Genomic DNA, 20,813 nt, shown 5'->3' on the forward strand with positions numbered 1-20,813 from the left:
CTTGCCTCGAAGATCAGAAATCAGATCTGGAGACAGAACGAAGTAAGGAGTACGGTACAAGGAGTAGTTTTATCAGATCTGAGGGAATAGAATCTTTGCGTATCAAAGGTAATATTTTTGCTAGTTTTTTATCTAAATTTTGTCATTAGCAATGTAGTTTTATTTGGGATAAGTAGAGATCGGCATTGGCCGGGCGGGGTTGGTGCCTAACACCTTCCAACCCCGTAATGTGATCCTCGGATTCAATTTTTCTGTAGTAGATTAGTTTTTTTATCCGTTTAGAGTCAGTATTCAGTTCTTAGACCGTAATAACTCGGTGGCGACTCCCAAACTTCAAGGGTTAAAAGCGGATCCCCGCACCCCGCGGATTGAGGGCGCTTTCACTAAGCGAATCAACGGGGAGAAAGAACAAATTCTATTATAAATTTTAGAAAGAAATATTTTGTTCTAATTTCTTTGAGCCTGATTCAAAATCTTCAATATAAAAAGTCAAAATTAAAAGTTAAACCTTTATTGCGCTTGCGGTAATCAAGGATTTCAACTTTCATAATAAGGGCACTTCCTTTTTCTAAAGAGTATAGTTTCTTCCCTTACATTAAGGGCATTCGTTTTCAAATTATATTCAATTATCCCCAGTATAATGTTCCCTGTCAAACTAGGGGCATTTTGGTTCTGAAGCCTGGTCCATTTCAACTCCAAAGGATAAGGTTAACTTTGAATTAAAAGTTACCTCTTGATAACAATTTTGAAAACTCATAAGATTCAAAAAGAGTTAAAATGTTTACCGGACCTTCATAAAATATAATTTTTTCTTTAAAAAAAAATCAAATGTGGTGTAAATCCCCCATTTATTCCCAAAAATTAGTTCATTACTCTTTTACTTCGAGTAGGTAGAGTAGAACTTCCCAAAAAATTAGTTCATTACTCTTTCACCCTGGACAGGTAGAGTAGGACTCCCAAAAAGCTTAGTTCATTACTCTTTCACTCTGAGTAGGTAAAGTAGAACTTCCCAAAAAAAATTATTTCATTACTCTTTTACCCTGGATAGGTAGAGTAAGACTCCTAAAAAATTAGTTCATTATTCTTTCACTCCGAGTAGGTAGAGTAGAACTTCCCAAAAAATTAGTTCATTACTCTTTCACCTTAGGTAGGTAGAGTAAGACTCCCAAAAAATTAGTTCATTACTCTTTCATTCCGAGTAGGTAGAGTAAAACTTCCCAAAACATTAGTTCATTACTCTTTCACCCTGGGGAGGTAGAGTAGGACTCCCAAAAAACTTAGTTCATTACTCTTTTACTCCGTGTAGGTAGAGTAGAACTTCCAAAAAAAATTAATTCATTATTCTTTCACCCTGGGCAGGTAGAGTAGGACTCCCAAAAAATTAGTTTATTACTCTTTCACTCTGAGTAGGTAGAGTAGAACTTCCCAAAAAAATTAGTTTATTACTCTTTCACCCTGGGCAGGTAGAGTAGGACTCCCAAAAAGCTTAGTTCATTACTCTCACTCCGAGTAAGTAGAGTAGAACTTCAAAAAAAAAAAAAAATTAGTGCATTACTTTTTCATCCAGGGTAGGTAGAGTAGAACATTCAACTTTTTCTCAACTTTTGCTTACATTTTTCTCAAACCTCAAATTTTTTTCAAGTTTTGTTTAAAGTCAAACTTTTTCTCAGGTTTTTCTAGATTTTATATTTTTCTTAGATTTTACTCAATTTTATTTGGATTTTGCTCAGACCCTTTAAGATTATCTCAGATTTCAAGTGTACACAATTGCCCATTTTAGTCAAGGAGAATTTTCTAAAATTCAAGGATCTGACACCGTCATTCAGAGCTCTCACTCGAGAACCTGACAACCTTTTATTCGGGGAGAGTTTTATCTTCAAGGATCCGAACATCCTGACGAATTGCTAAATCAGGCTGCAAAATGAACTATCACTAACTTTGGCATTCAGATATCTTACTATCTATCAAAATAGATTTACTATCTAGTTTGCTTCAAACCTTTGCCAAAGAGGGGTATCTGTAGACACCCCATTTTTGTACTCGCCTGATTAATCAATTCATCAACCCGATCGCAACGGTTCCCAATGATGGATGATTATTCCAATGCTATATTTTGTTGCTAAATATCTTTCAAAAATTTGAAGGTGGTATCTCGAATTAACAAAACTATAGAAATCACGTTACGCTAGGAAAATATAACTCTAAAAATATAGAAATCATCATTTTTCAGACAAAACGAAGCTTTACGATAAAAATCACTAAAAATGATCAAATTATCAAAATACCCCTAACCTCAAAACAATCCTAGAGCCTATATTACACTTAGGAAAACCCTTTTAAACACATAAAACAACAAATCGAAATCAAATAAACCATTTCGCCAATTTTCACAAAATTTGATAAAATTACGAAAATGCCCCTCATAAAGTTCACGATCATTTCGCACAAATTTTTTTTATAAATGAGACAAACCAATATTTCCATTGAATTTCTTACGAAAAATCGATTCTAAAACATCCTGGAACATTGACAAACGACTTAAAATGCAAAAAGTCATCTCCGGTGGTAAAACGGTAATTTTATAATTTTAATAATTAAAAATTCTGAAATTAATAATTAAAATATTAATTAATGTAAAGTGAAATTCTAATTAAAATTAAAGTCAATCAAGTAAGACTCAAGTCAAAATCTTAAAGTCAATCAAGTGAGACTAAAAGTCAAAATCCTAAAAGAATTCTAATCAAACTATAAAACTATCTAAAGTAATCCTAATTAAACACTAACTCTATTTAAAATAATTCTAATTAAACTATAACTCTATTTAAAATAATTCTACTTAAATAATAACTCTATTTAAAATAATTCTAATTAAAATATAACTCTACGTAAAACAATTCTAATTAAATACTAACTCTATCAAAATAAGCACTCAAAAAATCTATAAATAGGGATCCTACAACTTATTTTCGTATCAAAAAATAAATCCTAAGAAAAGTAGGTCAAAAAGCTTCCCTAACCTCCCATAAACCTTGATTTTGAAGCCCCAACTCCTTAGCTAACATCCAGACCCCAACTTTAGCTCAAAAACATCTAGAAACCCTTCTAAAACACCCTAGAAATCCATAAAAAAAATTAGAAAAATTCAGAAAGAGAAACTTTATTTTGGAGATTCGAAACGAATCCGGTGACAGAACGAAGCGATGAGTGCTGTACGAAGAACTATTCTACCAGATCTGAGGGAACAAGACCGTTGTCTTCGTAAAGGTAAAGATTTAAAATTTTTTATTGATTAGGACTTTTTAGCAATGTAGTTCTATTTGTGAATCAGTAGAGACCGGCATTTGCCGGGCGGGGTTGGTGCCTAACACCTTCCAACCCTGTAACATGATCCCCGGACCTAGTTTATTTTGTAGATTAGTTTTCCTTATCTGTTTAGAGTCCAAGTTTGATTCCTAGACCATAATAACTAGGTGGCGACTCCCAAACCTCAAAGTTCAAAAGTGGATCTGCACACCCAGCGGATTGAGGGCGTTTTCAATATGAAAGTGCCCTCAATCCGTGTGTACGAATCCATTTTTTTGTTATTGGGGGTCGCCACCTCATTTTACGATCTAGAAATCGAAACATGACTCAAAATAGGGAAAAAAATACCAATCTATGAAAAGAATAGGTTCGGATATTATGTTGCAGGATTGAAAGGTGTTAAGCACCAATCATGTCCAACAAACGCCGATTTCTACTTTTTCCAAAAATTTTACATTGAAAAAATGACCTTAAAATTAAAATAATAAAAAAAATATATTTTTTACTTGGGTGATTGCGATGGTCGATTCCCTCAAAACTGGCGATAAAGTTCTTCGTGTGAGTCTTCTTACTTTTGTCTTTATCACTAGATCCATTTTCAATCTCTGAGATAAGGAATCTCTTCCTAGATTTGAATATATTTTTTTGGTTTTTCAAGGTGTTTTTCAGGATTTATAGGTGTTTCTTAGGTAAAAATGGGGTTTGGGTGTTTAATAAAGATTTAGGTTTCAAATTTAGGATTTTGGGAAGGCTTAGGAGAGTTTTTGATCTCTTTTTCCTAGGATTTTTCTTGACCTACGAATTTAAGTTGTGGAGGCTCCTTTTATAGAGCTTTTTGGGAGTTTATGATTTTTTACGTTTCTTTAAGATACGGTTAAGTTATTTAATTAGGATTTTGAATTAGGATTTTAAATCTTACGTAGAATAAGAAAGTTTTTTTAATTTTTGGAGAATCCCCTAATGGAGGGTTTTTTATTAAACTATATTTTTAAATTTTTTGAGACCCCCGGTGGAAGGTTCTTTAATAAATATCATCTGGGCTCCACTTAAAATTTGACCAGTGGACTTAATTAATTTGATTTACTGAGATTGCACTTAACGTTAATTAAAGTTTTAATTATTCGTTTCAGATTTTTGATTTTTATGATTTGAAAAATTACCGTTTTGCCCTCAAAAAGGGCTTTTGATTTGAGAGGTTGATTTTTGATGTTTTGAAATATTTTGAAATCATTTTTCATAATGAATTCAATGGGAGTATCGGTTTGTGTCACTTATAGGTTTTTGGCGTGAAATGATTTTAGACCCGATAAGGGGTAGTTTTGTAATTTTATCAAATTTGGTAAAAATTGATAAAATAATTTATTTGATTTTAATTTATTATTTTATGTGTTCGAAAGGATTTTTCAAATCATAATTTAGGTTCTAGGAATGTTTTGATGTTAGGGGTATTTTGGTAATTTGATTATCTTTTAGTGATTTTTCTCATAAAACTTCTTTTTTCTATGTTGTTGGGTCATATTTTCCTAGCGTAGCGTGATTTCTAAAGTTTTCTTATTTAAAATATCTCATCCAAAATTTTGAAACATATCTAGTAATAACAAAAAATATTAGAATATTCATCCATCATTGGGAACTGTCGCAATCAGGTTGACGAGTTGATTAATTGTGTGAGTACGAAAATGGGGTGTCTACCGATGCCCCTCTTTACCATAAGGTTGAAGTAAACTAGATAACAAGTCTACTTTGGTAGATAGTGCAATATCCGAATGTCAAAACTAGTGACAGTTCATTTTGCAGCTTGATTTAGTAATTCGTTGAGGCATTCAGATTTTATGGGTGCAACGCTCCTCGAAATAAAAGTTGTCAGGTTCTCAAGCGTGATCTCTCACTAACAGCATCAGATCTTTGAATTTTAGAAAAATTTTCTTGACTGATGTGTATGCAATTGTGTAATGATGATTTTGAAAAAAGTACCTCCATTTTGTGCATTAATGATGAGAGGATGAATTTCAAAATGAAAAATTGAGTATGATAAATCTGAGTAAATCTCAACAAAATCTAAGTAAGGTCTGAGTAAAATTCGAGAAAAATCTTGGCAGGGTTTGAACATAATTTGACCAAAATCTGAGCAAAATTTGAGAAAAATCTCAGCCAGATCTGAGCATAATCTAAACAAAATCAGAGAAAAATCTCGACGGGGTATGAGCAAAATTTGAGAAAAATCTCTATAGGGTCTATAGGGTCTAAACATAATCTAAGTAAAATCGAAAAAGAATCTCGGCAAGGTCTGAGCAAAATCTTAGAAAAATCTCGACAGGGTCTAAGTAAAATTCAAGAAAAATCTTGACAGGGTCTGACCAAAATCTGAAAAAAAAAAAAATCTCGGTAGGGTTTGAGTATAATGTGAGCAAAATTTGAGAAAAATCTCAATGGGGTCTGAGAAGAGAGAAACAAAATAAATGAATCTGAGCAATAATGAATAAATAAATATGGGAAAGAATGAATGCCCTATCTACTTTTTTGGGTGAAAGGGTAATGAGCTATTCTCTTGGCAAAACCAAATATGAGATCATAAACGTATCTATTTGAACCTCAAGGTTTTTTCAAAATTTTTTTTAATTTTAAACTCAAATTTTAATTTCCTTTGAACCTCAAGGGTTTTCGAAAAATTGTTATCAAGAGGGTAATCTTAAATTCGGGATTCTCATTATCCTTTAGGATAAATATTGATCAAACTTGAGAACAAAATACCCCTACTTTGACAGGAAACATTGCATTGGAGATAATTGAATACAGTTTGAAAGAACAAATACCCGTAGTGTAAAGGGAAAAACTACATGCTATAGAAAAAGAAAGTATCCTTTGTTATGAAGGTTCGAAATATTTGATTACCACAAGCGCAATAAATATTCAACTTTTAATTTTGACTTTTTATATTGAAGATTTTGAATCAAGTTTAAGAGAATAAAATATTTCCTTTTGAAATTCATCGTAAAATCGTAGACAAGATACTTGTGGCTTCTAAATCTTTGCCTAGTTTAAACTAGGTATTGACACATGGTCATTCGGACTTCTGATGCTTTGGCTTGGACTATGTTTTTAGCTTTTCAACTCAACAAAGATTTTCTTTTGATTTTTGGTTGTTTTAAGTTTTGCCTAAATTGCCTTTTCAGGTTTTCAATTTAATGAGCATGCTCTAACTTTTGCCTAGATCGTCTTTCACATTTTTGATCTAGTGCGCTTACAATTTTTTTTCTTTACTCTGATTGTTGCCAAGGCCTTCATTTCGAATTTTTAACCTTGTGAGCTTACCTTAACTTTTACCTAAGTTGCTCTTTCGGGTTTTCAACCTAGCAAACTTTTTTCTTTATTCTAATTTGTTGCCAAAACCATCATTTCGGATTTTCAACCTTGCGAGCTTGTTTTAATTTTTGCCTAAGTCACCCTTTCGAATTTTTTCAACCTAGCAATTTTTTTTTTCCTTTAGAACTTTTGGAGTTACTGCCTGATTATGCTTCGCTTCCTTTCTTGACTTTTTCACACTGTACTTAGGAGGACTTCCATAGGTAAGCTTAGGACTGGACTTTGAAAGAAAGGTAGTTTGAGGCTCAAAACCAGAATGCTCCTTATGTGACATTTCTTTTAAATTATTTCTTTTTTTCTTTAAATTTTCTTCCCTTTTGACAATAACTCTTTTTATTTTGAATTTTTTCTTTGTCTTTTTGTGGGGGAATATATATTTTTTGAATTTTCTTCCTCATTTTGACAATATCTTTTTTTTATTTCTTTATGGAGAATATATATGTTTTTTATTTTGATGTGGTCAAGCCTGAAGTGACTTCTTAGGTTACCTATGTACCCCAGAATTTTGGGATTAGACCAAAACATAGTTCGAATGAATTCTTTCCCCTAATTTGGGTAATCGGACTGAAAAAGAAAAAAACATTTAAAAAAAAAACTACAAAGGACTGAGAAGAGAGACATTGAGCTCGGTAATAGGGAAAATTGGTTCGGCCAAGATGGCCTCCTTAAATGTAGTACCGCTTAATTAGATTAAGGTTTGTTGGTTTTAGTAGTTCAATTCCATCATGGTCTTGAAGTTTGACGATATTTCTAGGTATTATTTCTTTGATGATGAAATGGTCTCCCCAATTAGGTTTGAACTTCCCTATAAGGTCAAAGATAAGTACTCGATTTTCTTTGAGTACCAAATCCCTGACTTATAAGTGGTGAGCTTTGACCTTCTTATCACACATACAACTCTTATCTAATAAGATTGTACGTGGTACAGAGTTCTAAGTCATTTTTCTTTGATTAGGTTTAGTTATTCATATCGCTGATGGACCTAGTATGCCTTTGACAACTGACTTTTCATTAAGACATTGAGATACAGAATTTTCATTTCAACTGGTAAGACTGCTTCTATATCATATACTAGGGAGTAGGGAGTGGCTCCAATGGAAGATCGTATTGAAGTGCGATATGCCCATAGTGCAAATGGTAACTTTTCTGACTAATCCCAATGCAATTGACACATCTTCTTGATGATTGTTTTGAGATTCTTATTGGCTGCTTTAACTGCTCCATTAATCTAGGGACGGTAGGGAGATGATTTGTGATACCGAATCCTGAACTTGAACATAGAATGATAACCTCGGCTTTGAAGTGTGATCCTGTTATCAGAGATCAAGTCCGAAGGTACCTCGTATCGACTGATGATATTTTCTTGGATGACCTTTACAACTCAAGATGTAGTGTAGACAACATTGATACATTCTGTAACATCTTCTTTGATCTCATCGATATTTTTTTATTTTATCGGGTGAATATCTATTCCGTATTGGACAACACCCAAGCCTACACCCAACATATCCTTATAAGACCATGCGAACAAGTCTTTTGAAATTTCTGAGTGAATTCATCATCTCATTGTGTTCCTTCAGAGATAAGATGGTTTCTATTTAAATTTCGTAAGAATTATTTTTTTATTCTAAGGTTAATGACCTTTACTTCCTCGATTAGAGGTTGAGCACGACACTTATCTTCTTATTTAGAAGGGATTTCCTTATTAGATGAATCTATCCAGATTATTAGTTAATTCATTAATACGCTTGAGGTATTCAACAAATTTCTTTATTCAGATAGGGCGATAGACGTCATTGTAGACTCGACAAACCAACTCAACTCATAGAAATAAAAGGGATAGGCTCGATCTAAAGAAAACATGACTTGCTGAATTGATAAAAAACAAATTAGACTCAAGCTAGCCCAAATGACTCATGAAAACTCAAGACAAGTAAGCACAATGAGTTTGATTATAGATTGAGGACTCAGGACATTACTTACAACCAACAGGACTGAGGCATCGTGCTCTTCAGGGAACAACTATGTAATGTTGAGAGATTTTGAGGTCATTTTTAATGATTCACTTGGTGTTGATGTTCGTTCTAATTGACCAGACTAATGATTATAGCAAGGCGGTAGACGCTTGAGCTTAGGTGCAATGATAACCCTAAAACCCTATCGTGGGTGAATTTAATCAATTTTAGTATTACCCCCTTAATAACATTTTAATGAAATCCTGAGATTTTACTAAATTCTATGCATCAATCCATTAAACAATTCATTCGTACAATGATTATTCAAAAGGAAAATAATTTTATTGAACTATTAAAAATTATTGACAAGTAATATTTTTATTGAATAACAACTTTCAACAAATCTGATTTAAATTTTTTTTTTTGGAAAAACATATTTCAGTAATTTTTCAAGGTCTATTTAAAAAATAAATCTTTTTTAAATGTTTTTTTCTTCCTTTTCTTTTCCTTTGAAAAAAATGTTTTATCCTTTTGAAATGGGTTGGGACCCGAATTAGAAAAATGTTTGAATACCATTTTGCTTTAAATGATCTGTCCCATCGTGATTATTGGAAATGAGATAGACTGGGTCATTATGAATCATTGCCACAATTAAAATGGATTTTTTATTGGATTGTTGCACCCAGCGATATGATAGCCTTGAGTTAAATTAAACAAAAGTTTGATCATCTCGAGGACAAAATCATAATTTTCTGATATCAACATTTGAAAAGTTCATTTCCAAAAAAGTAATCCGGGAACACCCATGATAAGTTTGAATCGAGAACTATAGGGAGGTTCCTAGACTCTAGGTTTACTACGTATAATGCAATTTATCTGGCCACCCTTGCCCTAGTGTACCTATATATATCTTGAGTGTACTCAATCAGACGGAACATGGTGACTTGGTTTCATATACTGTATAGGTATGAGTCTAGGGTTGTAGCTTTCATAAATGATTTAACATCCCACAAAGGGACCGACCAAGTATTAGCACTACGTTGGCAATCAAACCATGTAACTTTGCGGCTTTCAATAAGACAGAGGCTCAGGTTACTCCAGTGTGGGTGTATCAATATATCTTTCAGGATCACCTGATTGAATGGTACTGATGCCCCAATTTTATATACCATAAAGATACGTGACTGGAGTTGTGATTTTCATGAATGACGACGTGTCTCACAAGGAGACCGGACCACGCATTGGTGTCACGTTGGCTATAAGGGACATGCAAACGTGTAATGCAACGTAATATAAATAAGATGGGGTGTGCCCGTGGCATTTTTTGGATGAATGGGCCTGTGGACCAAATCAAGCCATCAAACCATGGATATCACATAAATATTAATAAAAAAAATACAAAACCCATCACATCAATATTAAGATCATAGCAAGTACTTCAAAAATATATCTATCGAGATCATGGCACATTAGATGGGTAATTACAAAGAATAATCAATTAGATCGAACATTGAAACAGGTACAAAAACTTTTTTTTTTCAAAATATTTTTATAACAAAAACAAAAGGATTTTTTTTAAATGTATAATCCAATCAAAAATCACTTTGGGCAACCTTAAGCAAATCGAGATTTCAACGAATATTGAATTGAAGATAGAATGAAAGTTGTAAAAATAAAGAGCGATGAACTTTTTTTTTAAACAAATTGATTTTCAAAGAAAATAATTTTTTTTAAAACTCAAAGGACCCAATTCCAATTTCATATGAACGATCTTAATCAAATCACCAATCACCCCACAAACGATTATCCTTCATCACAACATTTTGCACTCCTTGATATCTGAGGAGAAAACTTCTAACATTCCAAAAAATCACCATTGAGTGATTGTATTGGAAATCTTCAACATTTAATATCATAGAAACATATTTCGCATTCTTACAGATTACAATTCGACCTTTGATGAGAGATGAAATCATCTCCAACATTCCCAAGATCTTTTTGATTGTTAGAACATTGGAATTATCCAATTTGAGAAAAGTTGCCCCTAGTATTTAAATCGATCAAAGCTTTCTTCAAACACCAAATCATATTTTTTTTATAGAAATTTCTTTAAACCTTTCCAATCGAGTTCAAATCAAGGTATGTTAGACACTAATCAAAACCTTAATTTAATCCTTCTTTAAACTCCTGATTCAATAAAACAATCTTTATTTATATGAATAAAGGTTCAAAAAATGGGGATTTGTAGAAAAACACAGCCTAAGGACAGAAGTTTTCAAAGTAGTAAGGGCAAAAGAAAGCATGATGAACCTCCTCTTCCACCTTGAAATTGTTGTAGTTCAACCAATCTAATCGAGAGTTGCGCTGGTGAAGGAGGAGATGAATAGGGGTTTCAAACGAAAATGGCGACATAAATCTCTTTGACTGCAACTCAACGTCAACATTAACCACGCTATGTTCCTCATCAATCCCCAATGTTAGATCGATGTTTTAGAACAAACAAATTTTGAGATTATGTAAAACCCTAAAAAATAAACATGTAAAACGTAAATTGATGCAACAAAAAGGATTCCCAGCTGTCTTTGGACTGTGTGAGGAGTAGATCTATCGAGCTAATGCTAAAAACGCATTTGAGGAAATGTTTTTCCATTTCGCAGATGGTGATACTAATAAGAAGATATTTTGGTAAAAAATTGTTGTTGTTTTATTTAATAGGAAAAGGTACAGCTTTATACACGATACAATACAAATTAGGTCTTATTTTAATGCTTATAAATCAACTTTTGACTTTTACCAGAATGGTAACAAACTAATTGAGTTAATATACAAAATATTCTCTTTTCTATTCTATTTGATTGTCTTTTAACACTCCCCCTCAAGTTGGAGTGTATGTTAATAACACCCAACTTGCTGAGTAATGTCCCAAACTATAATATACTCAACGCCTTGATGAATAAGTCTGCAATTTGATCGTTGGTCCTTACATGTGCTGTTTTGATCAAGCCCTCTTGAATTTTCTCACGAACCAAGTGACAATTGATTTCGATGTGCTTCGTTCGTTTATGGAAGATCGGATTCGAGACAATGTGTAAAGCAGCATGGTTATCACAAAACAACATGACTAGTTGGGGATGTTTGATTCCTAAGTCTTTCAAGACATTCTTCAACCAAGTAACTTCATAGCAAGTAGTAGCCATAGAACGATATTCTACCTCAGCAGTTGATCGAGCCACCATAGTTTGCTTCTTTGTTTTCCAAGAAATAGGTGATTGTCCAAGAAATATACAGTACCCTGTTATAGATCTTCTTGTGTCTTTGCAACGTGCCCAATCCGCATCATAAAAGGCCTTTAATTGAAGTGTGCATGTAGAGAGTAGTAAAATGCCTTGTCCTGGTGTTTGCTTTATGTATCTAAGGACTTTATGTGCTGCTTCAAGATGTGGTACATGTGGTTTGTCCATAAATTGACTTAAAACATGAACTACATAAACCAAATCTGGTCTAGTGATGGTCAAATAGATCTACATTCCTACAAGGTGCCTATACATTAAAAGGTCATTCAGAAGATCTCCATCGAATTATGTAAGAGCCAAGTTTTGTTTCATGGGAAACCTTGCTGGTTTAGCTCCTAGAAATCCAACATCTTCTAATATCTCTAATGCATATTTTCTTTGAGAGAAAGAAATGCCTTTCGAGGACCTTGTCACTTCTATTCCCAAGAAATATTTGAGTTGACCAAGATCCTTGAGTTTGAATTGTTTGGATAAAAACTCCTTTCAATCTTGAATATGTTGCATATTATTGACCACTAAAATCACATCATCAACATATACAAGAATTACTGTGAAACTACCTTTGTGAGATTGGACAAATAGTGAATAGTTTCCCTTTGATTGCTGAAAACCAGCACTCTTAAGAGCTGAAGACGATTTCAAAAACCATTGTCTGGAAGCTTGTTTCAAGCCATATAATGACTTGTTAAGTTTGTATACTAGAGTCTCCCCCTTTCGTCTGAATCCAGGAGGTAGTAACATGTTGTAGACACCCCATTTGTGCATCCGCCTGATTAATCAACTCGTCAACCCGATCATAATGATTCCCAATGATGGATGTTATTTCCATTGCTTTACTTTGTTACCAGATATGTTTCAGAAATCCAGACGAGGTATCTCGAACTGACAAAACTTAGAAACCACGCTACGCTAGGAAAATACGATCTCAGAAACATAGAAATTATCCTCTTGCAAACAAAAAGAAGCTTCACGATAAAAATTACTAAAAATTGATCAAATTACCAAAATACCCCTAACATCAAAACAACCCTAGAGCCTACATTACGCTTAGGAAAACCCTTTCGAGCACATAAAATAACAAATTGGAACCAAATGAATCATTTCACCAATTTTCACAGAATTTGACAAAATTATGAAAATACCCCTCATAAAGTTCACGATCATTTCACACAAAAATTTCATAAATGACACAAACTAATATTTTCATTGAATTTCTTAAGAAAAATCGATTCTAAAACATCCTAGAACATTAAAAACCGACTTAAAACGTGAAAAGTCCTCTCCGGGGGCAAAATGGTAATTTCATAATTTTCATAATTAAAAATTTTGAAATTAATAAATGAAATAGTAAATAATTAAAGTGAAACATTAATAAAATAAAATTAAAAATTTGAATTAAAAAAATCTATCAATCGGGCTCTCAAGTAAAATTGTTGAGGGTTCGCAAGATATTTCTTTAAAGACCCCTCCATTTGGGGGTCCAAAGAATTAAAGATAAAATAGAGGGGGGTTCTCCAAAAAATTAAAGTCAATCAAGCAAGACTAAGGTCAAAGTATTAAAGTTAATCAAGTGAGACTAAAGTCAAAATTAAAGTCAATTAAGCAAGATTGAAGTCAAGATATTAAAAGTCAATCAATTAAGACTAAAGTCAAAATATTAAAAGTCAATCAAATAAGACCAAAATTCAAAATCATAATAGAGTTCTAATTAAATAATAACTCTATCCAATAGAGTTCTAACTAAAACACAACTCTACCTAAAACAAGTCTAACTAAAATACAACTCTAACTAAAAGAATTATAATCAAACACTAATTTTATCTAAATCAACCCTTAAAAAAATCTATAAATAGGGGTCCTCACACCCTATTTTCGTATCAAATCATAAATCCTAAGAGAAGTAGGTCTAAAAGCCCCCCTAGCCTCATATAAACCCTAGTTTTGGAGCCCCAATTCCTTACCTAACATCCCTTCTTCGATTTTAGCCTAAAAAATACCTAAAACCCCTTCAAAAATACCCCAAAATCCACAACAAACTTGAAGAATCGAGAGCAAAAAAGGGAGATACCTTGCCTTAGAGATCAGAAATCAAATCCGAAGATAGAACGAAGTAAGGAGTACGATACAAAGAGTAGTTTTTGTCGGATCTGAGGGAACAAGGTCTTTGCTATCGGAAAGGTATAAATTCTTATTTTTTTTATTATCTAGGTTTTATTAGCAATGTAACTTATTTGGAAAATCAGTAGAGACCGGCTTTGGCCGGGCGGGGTTGATGCCTAACACCTTCCAACCCCGTAACGTGATCACCGGACCCTTTTTTCTTTCGTAGATTAGTTTGCATTTTTTAGAGTCAGTTTGGTTCCTAGACCTTAATAACTAGGTGGTGACTCCCACACCTCAAGGGTCAAAAGTGGATCCGCGCACCCCGCGGATCGAGGGCGCTTTCAGTGGCGACTCCACTGGGAATTTTTGAGTATCAGACTTGAAAAACCCCAAGTATGGGAGCATTGCCAGTAGGACTTAATTTTTTATTTTATTTTATTTTTAGTTTTTTATTTTTTTATTTTTTTTATTTAGATTTTTTTCATTCTTTTGGCTCTATTGTTGATCATTGATTGGGATGTTGAATATTTTTTTTTGGCACAACTTTGTTATGGTTCAATTTGGGGTCATTCAGAATGACCCTAAATAATGCAGGATATCAAAGGTAAATGACATGGGACCAATTTTTTTACTTGAGTTATTTTTGGGTATGTATTATCCGTATCTTTTGGTTCAATTTTAGATACTTGGTTTTGGCATTTTTTTTTTATGATTCAATCTAGGGTCATTTTGGGATGACCCTAAATAATGAAAGATTCAAATTGACATAAATTGAGGATGAATAATGGTGGTTGAGATGAGAATTATGATTTTTTATTTTTTTTTTAAATCTTGGATGAATTGTTTTTGGTGCGTTACTAGACTTATTTGACGAGTTATAAAAAAAAATTATTTAGGAGTAATGCACTAAGAAACAAAAAAATTGTTTTTTTTAATGTTGTTCATGATGAGGAGAGGATTTCAAGAAAAAAAAAATCAGAAAAAAAATCGCAAAAATTATTTTTTAACGCGTGGTGTGCCGTTAGTAGAAAACAATTTTTACTGTTTTGTATCTTCTTCTCCATATGCTGAAAAACAGCAAACAGATGACTTTTTTTTTTGTTCTCTCTCTCTCTCTCTCTCTCTCTCTCTATCGGCAAAACCCCCCAAAATCCTCTCCACATAGTTCACATCATACTGGGTTTCAATCAGATACGAAATCAAAAGATCGTTCATAGTCGATTGTTCGAGTTGCGATGTAATTCTCCTCTCCAAAACAGATTTACAAATTTCAGCTTCTGAAGCTGTGGAAGTTGTGGATTGTTTCCTACTCAAACAAGAGAAACCAGGTATCAATTTCTTTGTATAGGAATTGAGGGAGCTTTCGATGATTTTTGAGCTTAGATCTCGAGCTTTCATGGCAGAAATTACCTGTTTGTAAAACGGTAAGCTTAAAAGAGCTAGATCTTTAAACCACGAATTGTTGTTCTTCGATCTAGTCATGTTTGGCGACGAATTATAGTCCTGATTCCATTCCACAAGATCTGATTCGAAACCTTATCGGTTTGTTCTCCAGATCTTTCATTAATTGGCCATCCAAAGAGAGATGGATCGTTCTATGAAACTCTTATTGCGATCGAATCAATACATCTTTGTAAAATATTTAGGACTTCTACTAAAGGCACCAATGCTTCACAGATTTTTTGGATTTGTTTATCCTTTGATGTTTGAGAATCGATTGGAGATGAGTTTTTTTGGAGATGAATCATTATGTGTTGGTGATGAGTTTTTTTTTTTTATATTTTGAACACTCTCTTGTCATAACAAGATACTCAGCAGCGCAACGAAGAGGAGCGACATTTAAAGATAAGATCTCGATCTTAACTCTATAGTGAAGTTTTGGGATAATTTATAATTATTTCCAAATCGTTTGGAATTTTTGGGAGATATAAATTGATGGATTATTGTTCATTTTCTTCCTTGTTTTTCTATTCTTCTTTTGCTTTTATAGTCGAACTTTTTCGTTTCCTAGTAGAATTTCTTGTTATCTACTCCTGGCCATTAAAATTTAAAAAAAATTTTGTTTAGTAATAATTAATAATAGGTTTCTTAAATTTTTTTTAGAAATTTTTTTGTCTTTTCGTAAAAAAAAATTTCTTTTCTTTAAAAAAATCGATTTATTAAAATAAAAACAAAAAAATCAATCATGACTCCTTAGGTTCACAACTATCATTCTATCCCTAATATAATATTCCTAGAGAATCTCGATTTATATAGGGTCGCTCCAAAATAACCTTGATCGGGCCATATAAATTTTTTGAGACTTGGAACTATGGGCTTATTTCAATGATTCAGACCATATTATTAGTTTATGTTAATTGCCTATCTAACATGCCATAATCTTGTTTGAGATATATGTTTGATGTTGATCATAATGTTGATATGATGAAAGGTGATCGGATTGGTATTAAATATTCATGCAATATCAATGTTGTAATGGTTTGATAAGGCCCATGGGCCCATGTTGTTTGGAAAAGGCCCCAGGCACACCCCACCCTTCTTTGCATACACCACATGCACGTTTACTGTTTTGCACACTTACACGTCCTATATAGCCAACGTGACACTAGTGCGTGGCCCGGTCTCTTCGGAGATGTGACGTCATTCATGAAAGCCACAACTTCAGTCATGTACCTTAGGGTATATCAAACTGGGGCATCAATACCGTATGATCAGGTGATTCTGATAAGTATATTGATGCATCCAGGCTGGAGTGACCTGAGCCTTTGACCTATTGTAAGTCACACAGTCACATGTCCCGATTGCCAACGTAGTACTAGTACGTGGTCGGTCCCCTCGTGGGATGCCAAACCATTTACGAAAGCTACAACTCTTGACTCGTACCCATAGGTATGTAAAAGATAATCTAAGTATATCAATTGCACTTCTTGGTCAAAATCGGTGCCTAAGCAAGATCTTGCCCCGATGTACCCTACTGTACGAGGGGGATAGACTACATCTATTCTAAATGAGAGGTATTTAAGTGGGCCCTTGCTCAGCATTGTGCGCCACCTCTCAACTGGAGATCAAACTGGCTGTTTTTGGCTTCAGAGAAGTGAATTGAGGTTTTAGATTATCACCTATACGGTATATCAAACCAAGTCACCACGTATCGAGAGGTATATAGGTGTGCTTGGGCAAGGGTGGCTAGATAAAAATGCATTGCACGTAGTAAGCTTAGAGTCTAGAAACCTTCCCAGTAGGTCACGACTCGAAGTTATCGTGGGTGTTCCCCTGTTGTTTATTGAATAGAACCTTTTGATTGATGAATGTATGTGAATGGTGAGATCAGAATGTGTGATTGTCCTCAAGAATCAAAAATTTTACTTTTGGAAATTAAAATGGGTGCACCGACCCAATAAAGAATCCATTTTTGCAATAATTTATAATGACCCAGTCCATCTTGATCCAATAATCATGATGGGTCGGACCATTTAGATCAAAATGGAAATTAAATTCTTTTCTAAATTCGGGTTTCAACCCATTTTCAAATAAGAGAAATGGTTTACAAAAGGAAAATATTTTCCAGAAGAAGTGTTTTTAAAAAAAAATATTTTCCAGAAAAGGTGTTTTCCATAAGAACTAGATTTTTCAAAGAAAAAATATTTTCTAGAAGAAAAGAAAATGAAGGAAAAATGATTTACAAAAGATATATTTTTGCATGAACCTTGAAAGTTTTCTTTTTTGCATGGACTTTGAAAAATTATTAAAATGTATTTTTCTAAAAAGAAAATGACTTGCAAAAACTAATCAGATTTGTGAAAGTTTTATTCAATTTGAAGAGTGCAATAGAATTATTTTCCTTCTAAATAATCATTGCATGAATATCAGGATTCATTAAAATGTTATTAAGGGGGTAACACTGAAACTGGTTAAATTCACCTTCAATGAGGTTTAAAGGTTATCATTGCACTTAAGCTCAATCGTCCATCGTCTAGCTAGGGTTGTAAGTCCGGTTACTTAGAACAAACGTCAGTACCAAGTCAACAGTTAGAAATAGCCTCAAAATTTTTCAATATCGTCCAGTTGTTCCTTGAAGATCACCGTGCCTCAATCCGGTTGGTTGTAAGCAATGTCTCAATCCTCAGTCTGGAATCAAACCCGCTGTTGGGTGTCTCTCAAATTATCATGTAATCAGTCCTGTGTTGCATGTCAAGGCTGGGTCTGTCTGTCCCATTAGTCCTGTTCAGTCTGACATGCCAGTTGAGTCCTTTATTTCTGTTGAGTCGAGTAAGTTAGTTGTTTCTGCTGAGTCTAGTGAGTCTCTTTTTCTTGCTGAGTCAAGTGAGTCTGTCAAGTCTGCAATGAGTCCTGTTACCCCATATCTTTTTAATGAAATGAAGGAAATTTTTGAATACCTCGAGCGCATTAATGGATTAACTAATAATTTGATAGATTTCTTTTCTGAACAAAAAGATAAGAGTCGGGCTCTACTTTTAATCAAGAAAGAAAAGTTCTTTGACCTCGGAAAAAAAAAATTCCTAAGGAGATTCAAATAGAAACCATCTTATCCCTAGAGGAACATAAGGGGATAATGAATTTTCTCAGAAATTTCAAAAGACTTGTTCGCGTGGGCCTATGAGGATATGTTAGGTGCAAACTTGGGTGTTGTCTGACATGGATTAGATATTAACTTGATAAAATGAGATCAAGGAAGATGTTACAAAATGTATCAGTGCTAGACTTCTCAACATGGTAGAGCTCCCAGAATAGATTACATTCTCAGACTAATGAAATAGTTAAAGCGATATTGATATTTGATAATGGGTTGTACATCAAAGCTTAAATTGTTACTCTATATTTAAAGTTTAGGATCCGGCATCACAAATCATCTCCCTACGTTCTCAGACTAATGAAAAGGTTGAAGCAGCCAGTAAAAAATCTCAAAATAATCATCAAGACAATGCGTCAATCACACCAGGATTAGTTAGAGAAGTTATCATTCACACTAGGGGCACATCATACTTCAATGCAATCTTCCACTAGAGCTATTCCCTACTTTCTAGTGTATGGCATGGAAGCAGTCTTGCCAGTTGAAATGGAAATTCCGTCTCTTAGGGTTTTGTTAGAAAGTCTGTTGTCAGAAATAGATTGGGTTCGCCAGCGGTATGAAGAATTGAATTTGATCGAAAAAAATGACTGAGAGCTTTGTATCACGTGCAAGCTTATCAAAGAAGAGTTGCCCGTGCATTTGATAAAAAGATCAAGGCCTGTCACTTACAAGTCCAGGATTTAGTACTCAAAGAGAATCAGACACTTATCTTTGACCCTAGAGGGAAGTTCAAACCAAATTGGGGAGGTCCGTTCATCGTCAAGGAAATATTACCAGGAAAAGCTGTCAGACTTCAAGATCATGATGGAATCGAATTACCAGAATCAACCAACCTTGACCAAATCAAACGGTACTACATTTAAGGAGGCCATCTTTAGCCGAATCAATTTTCCTGCTACCCAATTCAGTATCTCCTTTCTCAGCCCTTTGTAGCCTTTTCAAAAAAAAATGATGCCTTTTTTCTTTCTCAGCTCGTTCACCTAACCTAGGGGAGGGAAAATTCGAACTACGTTTTGGTCTGATCCAAAATTCTGGGGTACGTAGGCAACCTGAGAAGTTACTTTAGGCCCGACCACATCAAAATAAAAAATAGAGTCCCCGACAAAGAAAAAATCTAAAAAAAGAAAAATTCAAAAGAAAAAGAAATATCTTCAAAATGGGGAAGAAAATTTAAGGCAAAGTAAAAGAAATGCCATACAATGGGCATTCGGGTTTTTGAGCCTCAAAATTCCTTTCTTTTTATATCCAGTCCTAAGCTTACCTATAAAAGTCCTCCTGAGTACGGTATGAAAATTCAAGGAAGATAGCAAAACATGATCAGATAGACACTCTAGAAGTTCAAGGGAGAAGAAAAAGATAAAAAATGATGTAGCCTGCTAAGTTGAAAACCCGAAAAGGGTGACTTAGGCAAAAATTAAGGCAAGATCCTAAGGTTGAAAATCTGAAAGGACAACTTTGGCGACAATCAGAATCGAGGAAAAAGAAGAAAAAGCTCGCTAGATCGAAAACCTGAAAAGGCGATCTAGGCAAAAGCTAGAGCAAGCTCGCTAGATTGAAAACCTGAAAAGGCGATCGAGGCAAAAGTTAAAGCAACAAAGAAAAATAGAAGAAGATCCCAAGTTTACAGTGGTCCGAGCTGAAGCATCAGAAGTCTGAGTAATCAAGTACAATACTTAGCTTAGACCAAGCATGGACTCAGAAGCCACAAGTATCTTGTCTACGATCGATCTGAAAATTTTTTGCTTCCTTGAGTGAACTAATGGAGAGAAGGGTGAATTCTGTGATGAGTCTCAAAAGAGAATATTTTGTTCTCTTGAGCCTGACTCAAAATCTTCAATAAAATTAATCAAAATTAAAAGTTGAGTCTTTGTTGCGCTTATGGTAATTGAATATTTCAAACCTTCATACAAGGGGTATTTTCTTTCTTCTTTAATATAACTTTTCCCCCTTATACTAGGGGCATTTTTTTAAATTTTTTGCATGATGTGTTCAATTATCTTCAATGCCATGTTCATTGTCAAACTAGGGGCATTTTGTTTTTGAGCAATGATAATGAGAACCCCAAACTTAAGGTTACCTTCTTGATAACATTTTTTCAAAAAAATTTTGAGGTTCAAAAGAAATAAAAACTCAGGTTTTAAATTCCTGAAACTTTTTGGATAAAACCTTGAGGTTCAAACAAAAACACTTCGGATCTCACCTTTG

Source organism: Akebia trifoliata, chromosome 7, assembly GCF_017979445.1.
Source record: "Akebia trifoliata isolate Shusen 1 chromosome 7, ASM1797944v1, whole genome shotgun sequence".
In the NCBI taxonomy this organism is placed as follows: domain Eukaryota; kingdom Viridiplantae; phylum Streptophyta; class Magnoliopsida; order Ranunculales; family Lardizabalaceae; genus Akebia; species Akebia trifoliata.